We start from the raw sequence: 12,148 nt of genomic DNA on the forward strand, positions 1-12,148 counted from the left end.
GCCTGTGATATAGCCATAAAAACAGCATGACTCAAGATATGACCTGTTTTTAAACCGTTTTCAACCATTTCCCCGATTTTGATAGCCTCAGCGAACGGTCTACCCATAGCGGACATCATGTTTTGGAAGTAATCCGCTTCTTGGGCCTGTAGGAAGGTCGTAACCATTTCAGTTTCATCCATTGGAGGCTTTACCCTGGCGGCTTGCTCGCGCCATTTGACAACATACTCATGGAAGCTTTCTGTGATTTTCTTTTTCAAATTGGACAAAAAGTTTCTGTCGGGAGCGATGTCCACATTATACTGGAAGTGGCGGACAAAATCTTGGGCCATATCGTCCCACACATGCCTATGGGTAATTTCTTGATCCGTGTACCACTCAGAAGCGATTCCGGTGAGGCTTTCCCCAAAATAGGCCATTAGCAGCTCCTCTTTTCCACCAGCACCCCTTAGCTGGTTACAATATCGTTTCAGATGAGCAACCGGGTCTCTGTGCCCGTCGTACTTTTCAAATTTTGGCTTCTTGAAGCTAGCCAGCAAGTGAACATGGGGAAACATACACATGTCGGAGTATGAGACACTCTTTTGGCCACTCAGACCTTGCATGTTTTTCAGACTTTGTTCCAGGTTCTTCATCTTCTGAGCCATTTCCTCTTGCTTGGGATTCTTCACAACCTTTTCTTGCCCCACCGAGAAGTCACATTGTGGAGGTTGCGTAAATGAGTATGGGGTCACATATGTTATTTCTGGTTGAAACTCTAGACCCTGAAAGGTGAACATTGGAGGCTCAACATACGTCCGTGGTAAAGTTGGTTGTGCTGTGGTGCAGAAAGGTGCTACATAGAACATTGCTAGCAGTGCCTTTGAGGTCGGCGCCTGGGGGCGAACCATAGAAGGCATTCTGGGACCATTAAACGGCATTGAATGCTACCTGCATGGAATGAACGGGTTGCGCACAGGGGCATTGGTAGCCTCACCTGACCTGGGGATCAACTCAGGGAACCCAGGGATTGCACTTGGCGGTTCCCTACCATTAGATCAAGCGTCCCACATTTCCAACATGTGGAGACGTAGCATCTTATTCTCTTCAGCAGCAGCTGATTCTGGTTGTGGAACGTGCTGAGCTATCCTCAGGATCGATAATTGGTAGATGACTTTCGGAGGCCATAGGAACCCTGCCTTAGGATCTTGTGAAGTAAGGATGGGAAGCCAAATTACCAACAAAATCAACCACCTGAACAGACCCTGTCTAGTTTTGAGACGCTTAATAGATAGGAAATCGCACGTTGGGATGCAATGCACCTTAACAGTTAAACGTTTTTACTAGGTGTTTGAACGGTTGCATGTTTCATCCCGGACTTAAACTAACCCTTTTTCACTCTGTACCTCTTTTCTTTCATTTCTGCTTTTCTTTAATCACTCTTGATTTTCTCATTTTGTTTCTGCCGCTCTTTTATTTTTTGGCACTCTCTTTTTCTTTTTTTGTTTTTGTCACTTTTTTATTTTTTTTTCTTTTATTTTTTGTCACTCATTTCTTTATTTTTCACTCGATTTTTCTTTCTCCTTTTTTCCAGTTTATTTTTCACTCAATTTGTCTATGGCTATGATCGAGTCCGATGGGGAATGCCTACGTATCATGACGCCGCATGAATCAAATCTTTACGTAGTTGAGAAAAATCAGGAATGGAGTAATTAAACAGTCTCTCTCTCTCTCTCTTCTTCTTTTTTTGTTTTTTTCTTTTGTTACTTTCTTATAACACCAGACCTGAAAGTATTTAGAAAAAGAATATAAATTTTTCAGCATTTTTTTGTCTTTTGGAATTTTTGAAAGAAAAGCTTTTAGAGGAAAGAAAATAATTTTGGATTTTTGGTTTTGATTTTTTTATTTTTTTGAGATTTTCGAAAGAAAGACTTCCAAAGAAGAAAGGAATCACTTTTTTTGGGTTTTGATTAATTTTTTATTTTATGTTTTGAATTTTTGGGAAAATGACTTCTAAAAAAGGTAGAAAATATTTTTTGGACTTTGATTCGATGTGTTTTCTTTTTTTGAATGATAGACTTCTACAAAGAAAATATTTTCGGGTTAAAAGAAAATCTTCTTATTTTTATATGTTTGGGATTTCCTAAGAAAAAGACTCCTAAAAAAAGGAATTAAAGGAAAATATTTTTGGATTTTTTTTAAAATTGGGGCCGGAACTGATGAGGTTTGCCTATGTATCTCACATCCGGTAAGAATCAGACCCGCGTAGTTCGGTCAATTTTGACGCAACAGAAAAATATGATTTGTTTCGAAACAACCTTTTCATTTATTTTTTTCAAAATTTCGGCAGAGTTTCGGGATATTTTGAATATCGGGATTTTCAGAAACGGGTGATTTTCTCTTCCTACCTCAATCTTTGTTTTTCTTGATTTTTCTTCCCTATTCTAGAAGTTGGTTGATCACGCCCAACTATGCCTTATAAAAGGACAATGCGGTCGCTGCAAATATAATTCGGTTTACAAGTCCGGAGTCGAATCCCACAGAGAACTAAGGTTTAGCTACAGCTGTTCACTATCACCAAGAAGACAAGCTTGAACAATTCCTAACTTATAGATATTAAGATTCTTGTGTATAACTACTTAACTAACAAATTAAAATAGTAAATTAACAACTAACGATACTGAGGGTTAGAGAAAAGATTAAGGAGGTCTAGAGTTATGATTTCCCCTATTGTCGGAATCTTTCCCGCTATGTCTTCTATAATTTCGCCTAAGTATTCTCTACCGATCATGAGCACTCTTATTACCGTAACTCTCTTCCGAGTAATTACGACAATTTACTAGATGCACTCTCCCGAGATACGCTAGCTGGCTTTTAATACAGCTCACTTCAGATCGCACCCAAGGTTTCGTTATCCCTAATCCCGCCTTTAAACCCTCGGTTATTGATCCCTCATATACTCTGGGAGTGGTGTTGTTCAACAATTACCTAAATATGCACTCTCTACCGAGTTATGCATACTAAATAGGCACAGCTAATTGAGAGCTCTTCAACCAACCACAATATAAACGTAGTTGAACAAATAGAGAAAAGCTATGGCTCAATTATATAAAAACATAACAAGAATTTATCCTACAAAAGGTTCTATCAAACTCTAGATAACAAATTAGCTATTCATAATAGTATGTAAAACTACAATACGAAAAGTCATAACCAACAATGAAAAATAGGAAGAGGAAGGAAAAACTCGTAGAAGAATTCTCCGCCTTGCTCCCAATGTGTTCTTGCCTCCTTTGTTTAATATAGGGTTTAGGACTTAAAATCCCATATTTTGCACTTTAGTCCCTGAAATTTTCGCTTCCTGCCGCGGTTTTGCCGCGGTCGCGGTGGAACCGCGGCCAAACATGCCCTCTGATTCTTCAGTCGTCCGCGACCATCTTCTGCCGCGGTTCTGCCGCGGTCGCGGTAAAACCGCGGTTTTTCACCCTGTTCCGTTTGGAATTTGGAAAAACGTAAAACATGAAAGTTGTAGCTCTTTGAGTTAGCTTTCCAACCATATATTGTGGAGCCCAAATAGAGTTCTGAGAGAAAAGTTATGTCTATTTTACTAGAAAGTGCGCAATATGCCTCCTCAAGTCTTCGTTCGTACTAAATTATCAAATTTGACCTCCGAACACGATCCAGGCTTAATTCCTTGAGCTTTTACTCAGACTTCAAAGCTTCAAATCACTTAAATTCATTCTATAACATCTATATAGCTCGGAATCACACCTACAAGGCATAAAACACACAATTAGTGCAAAACACTAGCGATTAAAGCGCAAACTCAACTAAAGTGCAGTAAATTAGAGTGTAATAAGCGACTAAAATATGCAGTTATAGCCTATCATCATTGGTCAACATGCAAGCCGAAGTAAATAAATGTACAAGTAGCACGTAAAATGCATCATGATGGTCTTTTTATTTCGGGTACACCTGCCCTAGACGGATCCAACCCCTGTGTTGAGTCTCCAAAGTCAGATGCACGTGATGCAAGCAAGCATACCTACTAGGAACCTGGCATGAGGTTATGTTATTCTAGGGTTAAAACCTGGGTGTATTGTTCTAGACCTGGCTTACCCTAGCGGACAATTCGAGCCGAGGAGGGGCAACGTACCGGTAACCAAAAGGCCATCCAACTTTGTAACTGATCCGATCCTCGTTCTACATTAGGGTATGACACTAACAGAAAAGAAGTCACGCCAGCGTGCACTTCCCAGAAGATTTAGAAAACTCAGAGAGAAGAAAGGTTTCGTAACATTTTATATACAGTTCAAACAATATCAAAGCGGTTAAAAGAGACATTTAGCACATTAGGCTCAAACACATAAAAATCAGATAAGGACTAAAAGCCAAGTATAACAGTTATTCTAAGCTCAAATTCTGAACCCTAAACCAGAGATTCTGGGTTCGATTCCCCAGAGCTGCCACACCTCCTTTTTCTCGAGGGGATAGGAGTTTTTCAAATTTAAGTGACATTATTCGAAATGGGATTTATTTCAGAGTTGCCACTTGAAATAATTTATGGTATCCCAAGTCACCAGTGTATTTTAAATTCCAAATCGAGGTAATTTGACTCTATTTTAAAGTCCGCAAAAACCAGAAGGCCGAGTAAGAAAATCTGTTAGCCCGGGAAAAGGTGCAAGGCACTCCTAAATTTCATGGTTTTAGCACGGTCACTCAACTATTAATAATTGGCCTAATTATCTGATTTATTGCATGTTTAAAACCTATTGTGTATTTTTAACCTTTTAACCGCTTTTAATTAATTATGGAATTTGTTTGAACAAGTCGCGATGTCGCGCACTCGTTTGTTTTTGTACACTATTGCGAATCGCGTCACGTGAACCGTACCGGCGATCTACAACATGTTTACTTTTATTATTGTTTGAAATTATGGTCAGTTTGCATGAAATGCACACCCGAATTGGGTATTATGTATCACGACTATGCCACGGGAATTGTAACCATAGTCGTGATGATTTAATCACGCACCTAAAGCAAACTACAATGTTCATGAGTTATTTTTCCTTAAAAATCTTTAAAGATTTTAGTTGTAGAGGCCAGGTATTTATGGGAGTAACCATTGTGGATAGANCAATATCACTATTTAACTCAAACCATAATAAATTAACGATACCCATATCGATGGAGTAATACGATATACCTTGAATTTAGAATTAACAATGGTTGGGATTGATTATATTGAATAAAGTACCTCGAAATCTAGACAATTTGTGGTTGAAAATAACTTTTCTTGCTGCACCAAAGCTTCCGCCTAACTCTTCCTTCTCTAATTTGCTCCACAATTCGCTGAACCAAAAGCTTCCCTTAATCCTTCTTCTAATCTTCATGTTTGGTGCAAAGTAAATGTGTTTAACGGGTGGGCCGGGCCGGGCCGGGCCTATATTTTTTGGACCCGTACGGGTTACGGTCCGGGCCGATTACGGGTTGGGTCTTAACGGGTTTAACGGGTTCGGGTTCATCCGGGTAAAAATTGAACCATAAGGGTTACGGGTTGAGGGGGCCGGGCCGAGCCGGGTTTAGTATAATTTTAATTTTTTTTTTTTTGGATTTTGTATAAATATTGTAAGTTATAGTATTAATACAAAGTACTAACATAAAGAATACAAGGAAGATGGGAAAAAATTGCACTTATAAATTGCAAGTGCTATATTTATTTCAAAATTACAAAATTAAAGTTTGCATTTAAAAAGTAAATTAACAAATAAATAGTAAACTAAATTTTTATGCATAATAAATTAATAATACTTCAAATTAATCTAACAAACTAAATCATTGAGCATAAATACGTCTAATAATTTAAAATAACATAAATTGCCTTAAATCTTAAAATAACACATATATAGCATATTTTAAAAATAATACGTTACCATCATATTCTATGATTTGAGCATTTATAGTTTTACCCTAAATATATACACTATATGTTAAATTCCAACAATTTTAAATTATGTTAATTAGTATACAATAATTGGTATATTTATGGTATATTTATAGTATATTCATGGTATATTTATCGTATATTCACGGTATATTCATGTTATATTCACGTTCCGGGCCGGTTAACCAGTTTAACGGCACTGTTCATCTAACGGGTTTTACCGGGCCGGGTAACCCATTTCAAAAATTTAAACCGTCCAAACCCACCCCTACCCAGCCCAGCCCAGCCCCCCCTTACCGGTCCGGGCCGGTTCTGGGTTCTACTAGTCTGGGCCGGTCCGGAATCGGGCTGACCCGGCCCGTTTAACACCCTTACAAAGGAATAAGTCACACAACAATTAAACTCAAACTCATATTATCCAAGTTGAGAGAATGTATTAGAAGGAAGTAAAATAAATTTGACAATAAAAAACTGTGTAAATTACATTTTTTACATGCCGAATTAGACTAGAAGAGGTATTCAAACTAGTAAAGTCCTTTCAACCTCAATTCTGGAACTAATAACAATAGTCCACAATTTAATCTCCAAAGTTCTAATCTACAACTGTTTCCAATTAGAAAGACGATCAGGCATGCAAGGCATGGAATCACAAAATCCTCCCTTTCTTGAAATTGTTAACTGAACTTTCCAACAGCAAACATGATCACATGGTTATCAGATCTACAAGGATGCCACACTCAATGTTCAAACATGGATATTTTGATAGTAATGTATTACCAGAAATGTTGAGCTAGTCTTAGAGAAGTCAGCAAGTTAAGCATTTCAAATTAAACACAACAGAGACATTCAAAACATAAAGGCACAAATAATCCAATCAACTTTGACACCTTAAGCATGCTAAATCTATAAAGTTAACATCAAGCATGGTAAAATGATTCAGACTTTTATTTAAGAAGGCAATAGAGAGTTACAAATTGAGCCTGTACATACCTAGAGTGCAGAGTAGTAGCACAAATCTAACTAAATAAAGGTCAAATCAAGAAATGAAATCCAACAGGAGAAAAATAATAATGAAATCAGTAGCTAAACCAACAGTCCTACAACTTGAAATGCCACCAATCAAACAACTCCAACAGCTTGAGAACTACTCAAAATCCCAAAAGAAAAAGATGAAGTAAACCTAGTAAAATGGAAGAATAGAGCAACTTTTATCTTCCTTCTTTCTTTTTTCTTTTTATTTTCTATATCTATTTTTTTTATTTCAGAGGTTTGTTTCAAAGAGAAAACAGTGTGGACTAGAGAGAATGTGAGGCTTTAGTAGTGTGTTTTCTGTGAGTGAATATGCAGAGAATTCCTTGTGTAAAAATTGGTGTAGAACATGAAGATGGAATTCTGAGAATGCAGAGGTCTTTTCGTGTGTATAATCTGTCTAGTGATGGGAATGTGAGGCCTCTTATATAGGCAAAGGGTGAGGGAATAATTTGATGAATGCAGTCCCTAAAATTTAGGAAAAAAACATATTTTTTAACAGAAAATGGACAGTTGTTGGGACAACTGTCTTATCCAGATATTCCCCACATTTTTTAGCCCTTTTAACTTCTGAAAATCATCTCCTTTAACCCCATCCTGACCTAATTCTTTTCATTTTCATTGCACTTTAACCCTTTTTCTAGAAGCTTCCTAAACAACTATTCAGATTCCTTAATTTTGGTTTCCAATTACCCCCTTAAAATTTCTGTTATTACCCCTTCAACCCATAATTTCTAATTGTCATTCAAACATCAGAAATCATTAATTAAAACCAAACCAAGGATCAAGCAAAATAGAAAAAGCTTACTAATTGAACTTAGCTAAATCATTAAACTAATTAAAATTGATTCAATTAACCTAAAACAACATGCAATTAACTAATGAACATATAATTAACTAAACAATCGAATCAATTAAACAAAGCAATCAAAGTTAAGACCTAGCTGATAATTCAAAACAGAAAAAGAAACAAAGAAATAGGAGAAGAGGAGTATACTGATTTTGGCTAGAAATGAATCGACGATTGAGGCGAATTAACGAACAATGACGACGATGAAGCTTTGGCCGATCACTGCCATTGGAATACCATCGATGGCTTCCGAAATGAACCAAACTAACATGAATCGATTGATCGTGTCAAGAGCAATCAACTCATCTAAGTTTGAGCCAAAACGTTCTTGAAATTTCCATAAAAACTAGATTTAGGGTTTTTCTCACTTTCTTAGATATGAAATTGGCCGAGTTTGGTGGGATTTTGGAAAAATCGATGGGGGGTTAAGATTTAGGAGGGTATGGGGATTGTGTGGTGTTAATTTTAGGGGATTAGGAGTGGTGCTGCCGCCGTAGGCAATTTCTAGTGGCGGCGAACGGCGAGGATTGAGAGAGGTGAGAGAAATGGTCTATGAGAGATGAATTGGGGGGTAGGGGGTCTCTCCAGACAGTTTTAAGGCATCGGGTGGGGAGTTCAGGGCCGTAGGATTATGTTTGATGATAGGCTGGGATTATTTTATTGAAACGGGGTCGTTTGAGTTAGTAGGGGGTTACTGGACCGGTTCTAGGCTGTTTTGGAGAGGGGAAATGGGGAGGATTTGAGGAATTTGGGCCATGGAAGCTGGCCCAATCCGAAATTAAAGCCAAGGATAACCTTTCCTCTCTTTCTTTTCTTTGTTTTCTCTTTTCCTTTTGATTTTAAATTCTTGAACAAATTAATTAAAAAATCCTAAATTAAAACCTAACTTAAATCTAATTAAAAAAAATTAATTCTATTTATCTATTAACAAATGCATAAAATATTCTGTTTGATTTTTTTATCTTTTATGTATTAGTTATATCAATTAAAGAGTAATTAATTCCTAAAAATGCAAATAAGATGACATGAAATTAAAATGTGACAAATTTTATGATTTTTCTATGATTTTAAAATATTAAATATGCATGAAAATGTAGCTAAATGCAAACAAACAATTTAAAAGAAAATCCTAAAATTCTATAAATTCAAAAATAATTAGGGATTTTTTTTTNTAGAACAATTTATTTTTGGGGAGATTTTGTAGGAATGTTTTCTGTAAGGCAAAAATTACGTGCTCACAGTTATCGTAGATGATTTTTTTCGTTTCACTTGGGTTATTTTTCTGAGTCATAAAGATGAAGCTCTAAGGAATTTTGAAGTCTTCTGTAAGAAGGTACAGCGTGAAAAGGGATACTACATCTCTATTATCAGAAGTGATCATGGAGGAGAGTCGAGAGCAGAACATTTGAAAACTTTTGCAACGATCAAGGAATTTCACACAACTTCTCTTCGCCAAGATCACCTCAACAGAATAGGGTGGTAGAACGTAAAAACAGAACTTTGCAGGGCATGGCAAGAACCATGATTGTAGAAAACTCTCTACCTCACCACTTCCGGGCAGAAGCTGTAAGCACAACATGTCATATTATCAATAGATGTCTGATTCAACCCATTCTTAAAAAGACTCCATATGATCTATGGAATGGTAAGAAACCCAACATCAGTTACTTCCACCCATTTGGATGCAAATGCTTCATTCACAATAATGGAAAAGACAACTTGGGTAAGTTTGATCCAAAAAGCGATGAAGGTATTTTTCTTGGATATTCTCCCTCAAGTAGAGCATATACAGTTTACAATAAAAAAACTTTACGCATTGAAGAATCCATTCATGTTGTTTTTGTGGAGGTTAACCCTCGCTCAAGGAACGAAAAACTTCCTGAAGATGAGGAAATCTCTATTGTCCCAAAGTCTGTTGTTATAGGAAAGACAGTCACGATCAGTCGACCAGTCAGCAGAATCAGTCAACTGAGGAGCACATTGAAATCCAAGAACCATCTTCTGCTGAACAGTCAACCACTGTGGAAAAGGAGCCAATCATAAATGTTCTAAATGAATGAAAAAGTGAACCTGGATATCCCCACAAGTTCATCATTGGAAATCAACAAGAAGGTATCACTACCAGAAGATCTCAGAAGCTCATTCTCACATGGCCTTAATATCACAACTTGAGCCAAAGAAGGTTAATGAAGCCCTTAAAGACGACTATTGGATCAAAGCTATGAAAGATGAACTTGATCAATTTGAAAGAAATAAAGTGTGGGATTTGGTTCCAAAACCATCAAATGCTTCCATTGTAGGAACTAAATGTGTTTTCAGAAATAAGTTGAATGAGTCTGGTCAAGTCGTTCGTAACAAAGCAAGGCTAGTTGCTCAAGGTTATTCTCAGCAAGAGGGAATCAACTATGATGAAACATTTGCACCTGTAGCAAGATTAGAATCTATTCGAGTACTACTTGTTTTTTTTGCTCATAAAGGATTCAAACTATTTCAAATGGATGTAAAAAGTACCTTCCTAAATGGATACATCTTTGAAGAAGTATACGAGAAACAACCTCCTGGCTTTGTAAGTGATAGCTTCCCAAACCATGTATTCAAGCTCTATGCGGACTCAAGAAAGCCCATCGAGCCCGGTATGAAAGACTAAGTTCCTTCCTTCTAAATCAAGGTTTCAAACGAGGTAATATCGACACAACCTTGTTCATTAAGCACTCAAATTCAGGTAATCTTATTACTCAAATTTATGTTGACGATATTATTTTTGGAAGCCCTAACTCTGTGTTATGTGAAGAATTTTCTCATATTATGAAAGGAGAACTCGAATGAGCATGATGGGAGAGCTAACATTCTTTCTTGGATTGCAAATCAAACAATCTCCCAAAGGGATTTTTATTAGCCAAACCAAGTACACCAAGGAAATTATAAAGAAGTTTGGTATGGAGAATGCAAAGTCCATTGGAACTCCAATGAGTCCAACAACTATGCTTGAAGAAGACATGAATGGAAAAAATATGGCTGAAACAATGTATAGAGGAATGATTGGATCTTTATTATATCTCACTTCTAGTCGACCAGATATAATGTTCAGTGTTTGTAAGTGTGCAAGGTTTCAGTCGGTTCCCAAAGAATCCCATATTACTACAGTTAAACGCATTATTAGATATCTCATTGGGACCGCTGAATTAGGATTATGGTATGCTCATTCAAACAATTTTGTTTTAAAAGACTTTTCAGATGCAGATTTTGCGGGTGATAGGATTGACAAGGAAAGTACTAGTGGCACATGCCAATTGTTGGGAAATGCTCTAATTTCCTGGCATAGCAAGAAACAAAATTGTGTTGCCTTGCCAACTACTGAAGCAGAATATTTAGCTGTTAGAAGTTGTTGTACACAAGTTCTTTGGATCATGCATCAACTTCTCGATTATGATTTATCCCTTACCTCTACTCCTATATTCTGTGATAATACAAGTGCTATATGTTTGTCAAAAAAAAATTTGCATCACTCTAGGGCAAACATATAGAAATTAAGCATCATTTTATCGGTAATCATGTTGCAAAAGGTGATACCGTGTTAGAATTCATTAGTATTGAGTCTCAACTTGCTGATATTTTTACAAAACCTCTTTTGGAAGAAAGATTTTGTCTACTGCGTAAAAAGATTGGTATTATATCTATTATGTAAAAAACCTTACTTCCTTTCTTAGTTTGCTTAATTGATGAGTGTATTAATTTGATGTGAGTGTCATTATTACACTTTCATTTGTGCCGCTGAAGCAACTCCTCAGAAGTGTTCCTTATGAACCTGCCCTTTCCTTTAACCGATGCAACCGTTCAACCTTCCAAAAGCATAAATAAGTACCCATTCCTTTCTCAATATTCATCACTTCTCACAAAATTCCTCTACCATGGCAAAGAGAAACCTCTCATCTTCCACTGCCACAAGATGAAGCAGACGATTTCAGAAAACCCACAACCTTGAAGAAATTGTCGACCTTGAATCATCCCTCTATTCAGACTTCCTCAAAACCGATAATGAAAGCAGTGAATCATCGGAGGGTCTTCCTATTAGCCAGAAAAAGGCAGGAAAAAGGCCTACGGAGCAAACCCCCAAAAACCCTACATGCAAGAAAGGGAAAGTAGAAAGCACAGATTTTGGGCCAGAGGACAAACTGAACTTCCATGGACCAAGTGAGAAATCAATGTTTGTGTCTTATAAGTCTAAATTTATGGCTTATGGACGCTTTGTAAGTCTCTCTCTTATGAAAAATTTGCATTGCGATGTGATTGCTGTTTTTGACTTTCAACGTCTTTCTCCTCTATTTGATACTATTGGAAATTCTGTG

The sequence above is a fragment of the Nicotiana attenuata genome, unplaced genomic scaffold (genome assembly GCF_001879085.1).
Source record: "Nicotiana attenuata strain UT unplaced genomic scaffold, NIATTr2, whole genome shotgun sequence".
NCBI classification, from domain to species: Eukaryota; Viridiplantae; Streptophyta; class Magnoliopsida; order Solanales; family Solanaceae; genus Nicotiana; species Nicotiana attenuata.